The 6,000-nt window shown below is 39.8% G+C and overlaps 1 long non-coding RNA gene across 1 annotated transcript in view; it reads right to left on the reverse strand.

Moving 5' to 3' along the window:
• Positions 1–5,069, reverse strand: part of LOC126646918 (uncharacterized) — a 55,078-nt gene extending 50,009 nt beyond the window's left edge. Inside the window, exons 1-2 of the long non-coding RNA XR_007630467.1 lie at positions 5,024–5,069; positions 1,366–1,567 (exon numbers count right to left, since the gene is read on the reverse strand). This is a non-coding gene — a long non-coding RNA (uncharacterized LOC126646918). The remainder of the gene's footprint in view (positions 1–1,365; positions 1,568–5,023) is intronic.
• Positions 5,070–6,000: the final 931 nt, after the last annotated feature.

Consider the following 6,000-nt stretch of genomic DNA (forward strand, 5'->3'; position numbering starts at 1 on the left):
AGTGTGGATATTTCTCTTCATTTTTGCTGGATAAATCAATGGCATCTACTAGAGTCCAACTAGTCTAACTAGGCTAACTAGGACTCTTCTAGAGTCTAGATAGAATTAAAAAGATCTCTCTAAATACCGACTCTAAGGCCATAACCTGTCCATTTTTATTTCTATTTTACAACAAAACAAATATTCACAGGTGGGATCTTTTGAGAAAAGCACACAGGGGTAGTTGCAGGGGCATCTTGCTACTAAGATTTCAAGAACTGACATGCCATTTATAAGATTTTTTTCTCCCTAATATTTATTAACCACTAAACTAATGCCTGGAGTTTATAGATAGTCCTACCCACTTTTTGCTGACTAAATTATTGCATTTCTTAAGAGAGCACAAATAGGGCACTTATTTTATTTTTTTGTTCTCAGCCTCCCTTTTTCCTGTTTTAACAAGGACAAACACTGATTTTCCACCTGTATGTGCAGCCAGAGCCACTCTGAGCACTCAAATCAGACCAGTGGTGACGTAGCTGGAGTGCCACAATTGGCTGTTCTTTGCTTTCCTGCCACTGATGTTTGGCTATGACACTTTCTGGTCTTTTGTAATAAATAGAAGCTAATCTTTAGCTCATTGTATGACCGAGTCCCTATAAGGCTCACAGGTACTTCCTAAATAATCACAATGGGACATAAATTCGGGTACAAGAGATACCCATGCTCTTTGCACAGGGATGAATTTCCAGCTATCCAACAGGGTTTGGGGAACTTGCTATCAAAAACAGTAGGCGCCACAAATGTTGGCTAGGAAGATACGCCAAACAGCAAAGTCCAATTGCCAGAAAGGGTTTATACTCCTGCACTTCACAGCTGAGGACTTGGTCCTCACCTTTGATACACAAAACAGATTTGTTCTTCAGCTGGAAACTCAGTTATTCTTGGAGGGTAAGATTATGCCCAGAGCTGATAAACGTGGGAGCCAAGTTCAGAAGTAAAGGCAGAAATCTCCTGACCAAAATCACTTTCACACTAATAATACTTAATGGACTTTGAAGGCCTATCATTTTTGGGGGGAAACAAAACCGACAAATAAGAGCAGAATTGTACCTCATACAGTGATGAGAAACTTCAGTCATCATTTATTTCAGGTCTTTCAGCTGGTTTAAAGACTGACTCTGAGAAAACCTCTTTCTTCTGCAAGCTCTTCTCACTTGAATCTGGTTCAGAGCGTTATTTCACTTTACCTTTTTAATCTCATTTTATTGAAGGCAATCTTAGCCCCAAGGGCAAAACAAGTAAAACAAAAACAGTTAAAGCCTGGAAGAAATCTGTATTTTTTTCGTTGAAATAGAGCCCCATGTCAGACAGCTTTCCACATACCTTGCTCAGTGTAGGTTACATTACGGCATCCCATCAGGCCCATTCAAGCCAGGCTGCAAAAGTATTGTGGCTGGGATCCAACGCTGCCTTCCCTGCCCGTGGTAGCTGTTGGTGGTGATTTTGTCTTAATCATTTTCTCTCTTTCCACCTCTCATGCAGCTGCCTGCCTGTCTTGATAGGACCAAAGTGTAGCTCATGGAATCTATATGATAATCACAAAAATAGTTATTTCTGTTGAAAAATGGATTTAATTCCCCCTCTAAACCTTTGTGGATTGCCAACTGGGGGTGTGAAACCAGCTGGCAAAAGATGCGTTCATTTCAATTTCATGACTTTCATATACTGCAGCTTCCCTACTTTAAATGGTTCCTCCCCTCTCTAATGAGAGCATCAAGGCCTTGATTAACAGCCCTCACTTTAAACAAAGTTTGGAAATTTCTTTTCATGGTAGCTTCTCTGGGGATATCTGACAGCCTGCTCAATCCAGGGCAGCAGAATGCCTCTTCTTTCACAGCATGAGCATTTGTCAGACGTACTAGGAGTCAGGCTTGGTGAAGATTTGTATCCCTGAGTACTCTGCAAGTAACTTGCACAACAGCGTGGGAAGGAAGCTTGAAAGTAGTGCTGGAAAAAACAGTGAAAAACTACTTTCATCAATGTTTTCAAAATGTAAAGGATTGGAATGGACTCTGGTTTACTTTTTTTAACTCTTTTATCCCTATTCTTATAAAACACAGTTTTATTTACTGAAAATCTTGTATTCAGTACATTGTTTATAATTGTTTAAGTCTAAACAGGATTTTAGAGAGATGACTAGGTAACATGGAAGAAAAGCCTGATATGTTTTTTGACAGTTAATCACAGAGAAGGGAAAGGCCACCTCTTGTGAAAGAGTCCTTCAAGCCAGGTAGAACCACCTGGATCAGAGCCTGTAAATAGTCAAATAGTGATTTAGGATGTAAATATTGAAATCAAAGGCATTATCCATGAAAAAGATCTATTTGCTTGCAGACTCTGGCTTCTTGGGCTGTTTGATCTGCCCACTTAGTAAGTGGAAGTCTTTAGTGGACAGTAGATGAGGCCTTGAATCTGAACTTAGAGAGACTGTAAATGGCCTCTATGAGCATGCTTGCTTGTAAAGGATTGCAGTATACATCCTCCCTGGTCACAGGCCAAGATGCTCCCACTTTTGTGACCTTGCCTTCCCTTGGAGATGGGAGAACAGCAAGGCCTTTCAGTGCAAGCTTACTGATAATAGTCAAAGTTATGTCCAAATTGCAGCCATACAGTGGTTGCTGTGTAGTGCAAACTCGTACGTCCCCCAAGCTAGATTTCACTCATCTGTGAGCCAACCATAGCTGTGTCAGCAAAGAGCTCAGCAAACCTACAAGAAAAGGTACAGCTTGTACTCATGTGTGCTGAGTACTGCCTTGCCACAACTCAACCAGCATTTCAACTAATTTAAACCTTCCTGGATGTTTTGGTACCAGACTGCTGTCCCTGTGGTTGCCACATGCAGGAAAACAAAGCACACTGTTACTAATTTGACAAGCCCACAAGGCATGACTGAATCTTCTGGGGGTTTTGTTTAACATTTATATGAAGTTTTGTTTTGGTTATGGATGGCAGTCAGAAAGTTGCATTTACTTTCAGCCAAAACATGAAAGGAAATACTGGGGTCTTGGGGAGATGAAGGGAAAATGGAAGAAGGAGGGGGTGAAACCAGTCCTAAACAAAAGCTATCATGAAGTTAATAGCATAACCAAACTATCTAGCAAAGAAAGAAAAAGAGAGTGGAAAATTCCAGTCACAGAAGTCAGAAGCTGCAGCTTTCTTCCAGGGAAGCAACACACTGCATCTCATTTCTGCTGTGCCTACTGATACCATCTACAGAAAATCTATCACCAGTTGAAAGAGGATTGCATTCACTGTCAATGCACTCCACCACTTTGGTGTCTTAACTTTCAAGAGTTTATTAGATGCACAGTCATGGAATTTTTCTGAAATAGAAAGACAATACAAGCTCCTTTATTGCTGTCTTATACAACCATTAAAATCTCTCTCTTTATATATTAGTTTCCCTCTATTTATTTCCTCAACTATCAACAAAACTATAAATTTACCTTAAAGCAAATTGTGGCATATAGCTCTCTATATATCCCCTCCTCTTTGTATAGATACAGACATCCCACCCCCCCAAATACATACATACATATATATATATGCATAAACACACATAAAACCTGATAGTGAATACGAGAATTTACTGAAAAGCAAGAAGAAACTAGCATATTCAGAAACAGGAGAGAACTAACACTTGATTATTTTAGTAGTTTAGATGTTAGAAATGTAAAAAAAAAAAAAACAAACCCAACCTAACAAAAAAACCACTTTACATTTCATTATTCTGTCATAATTCTGTTTCTGTGATTATAATCTCTTCTTGCACACCTATCCTTCAGGAAGATAGCCCTTTAGAAGATGCGATTGAATTGGGATACTTACAAAAGATCCAACCAGTTTTGTCGAGAGGGAAAGAATAGTATTGGAGTCAAATGACTTAAAAGAGCAAGGCTAAAGTAAAGCTAAGAATACAGCACAGTCAGTGAAGAGTGGTAACAGCTATGAAGCCTTTGTCTTTGAACAGGAGCTGAAAAGCACAAATAGGTTCAAGCTAACAGTGCCAGACTGGCAACTCAGTGAAGTCATTGTATGTGTCCCCAACTACAAAGAACTTTGGTCCAACATTAGGACTGTTCCTGTGCTATGGTTTCTTTCTATGTAATACCTTCCTCCACACATATTTGTTTCTGGCAGCAATATGGATGTAAACTTCACTTGAGGGAGAGGTAGGACTGGAAGAGCAGAGTCTACTTGAAAATTAATTTAACAGGACTCCACCAGAGTTGGTGTCAGCTCTTCATTCCCCAAGGCTGAAGAAAACAGTAGGTTTCTGATCATCTTAGAAGACTGTTCTCTCTTGATTTGAAATTAGAAATGTGTACAAGAGTTATAACAGTACATTCTAATTTTCACCTAGGGAGTTCCAAGCACAATGAATAAAAATTAGGAAAGTCACATGCAAGTAATTGCTGTACCTCATAAGCAGAGCACAGAATTGTTAGTCTCATTAAAGATGATAAAAGCAGGACTCTTCTGGAGAACCTGTGAAGTCACTGTTTGTGAAGCTTCATTCAGTCCTTGTTCTCAGCCAAAAACGATAAGAAGCAAAGCTGCTCTGACTCTTCACTGAATTAAGAGCTTTCAGCTGTTAATACAACACACAACCAGAGTCAGGACTGCACTAATGGACTTTGCTACTGGCAGGGATGCCATGAAGTCTGTGTATGGATCAATACTAGAGATTTTGTGTTGTAGAACACTCTTGGTACACTGTTAGTGGAAATACTATAGTCTGAAGTTCCAGACCCAAGGCTGTACGAACCGTTTCTCTTAGCACCTCATTATATACAAGAGACAACTCTTATACAAACCAATAAAGATATCCCAACCCAGACAACAAGGAAGACATGCAAGTCCCACATGTAATTCAGATTGAAACATTACCCAATGTGGCAGGTATCCCAGGATTCTAACTAATAAAATGAGCATTTCAGGGCTTTCACCAGAAAAAATAAGGAAGGAAATTAAATACTACCTCAACATCTTGAAAGGAGGCAATGACATCTCCAGGATTTCTTCCTGAATCAGCAGGGCTCCTTGCCTTGGTTGGATAGCAAATGCACTTTCATGAGTCCATGTGTGCTCAGATATCTATAACATGACACAGTTTATTCCATAGCCAAAAGACATTCTTACATTCTCTGACTTGTGAGGGGACAACTCAAGTTGATATCACTCACCTTTTGCGTCTCAGTAGACAACTCTAATATAGCAATGGAGGCAACATATAATTGGAGGGAAAGGAGGAAAGTAAGTTTTCATATGTCACTTCTGTAACATTTTGCGGAATCTCACTAAATAGCATCTTCTTGATCTGTTGGTGAAACTTGGCCTGAAATCTCCCCCCACCTCCAAAAAATCAGTGTCTTTTGTATTGAAACTGGGCTTGTTTTGGTTGTTCTGTTCTAAGTAGAACACCATGAAAGTGATACAATATGAGATCCTCCTCAGAAACATCATTTTGTGTCAGAAGATCTCAGAGCTAAACATTTCCTATCAGACCCTTTATTCGCAGGGGAACCTGACTTTCTGCAAGGGCCCTTTGTAGTCCAGCTGGATGTCATTACATAATTAAGCCTGTGAGCCAGGAGGTAGTCTTGAGCATGGCAATTTTACAATGTAAGATCAAACTATTATTCTTCCTTTCAAAAGACCTAGTGCCATTTGTTGTAATGCCTTTATGTAAGGGATCAAATACAGTATTGATTATTCATTATTACCTTTAAAGAGGTCAGGAAGCTTCTGGAATTCAGAAGACTTCTGGGGTTCTGAAGCAATATAAGGCCTCAGGGCTTGATGACTCATCTTGACCTGAAGCTTTGAAATATCACCTGCTGTCTGGATTGTTCCTGCTTGCTGCCTGTGATTTCAAAGCCTCTCTCTCTCCCTTTTTCCCCCCCAAGGCATCAGTCTTACAGGCATTGCCAGATCAAGAGAAGGAAAGAATGCAAA

The sequence above is a fragment of the Myiozetetes cayanensis genome, unplaced genomic scaffold, assembly GCF_022539395.1.
Source record: "Myiozetetes cayanensis isolate MyiCay16 unplaced genomic scaffold, myiCay2020 scf1, whole genome shotgun sequence".
Lineage (NCBI taxonomy): Eukaryota > Metazoa > Chordata > Aves > Passeriformes > Tyrannidae > Myiozetetes > Myiozetetes cayanensis.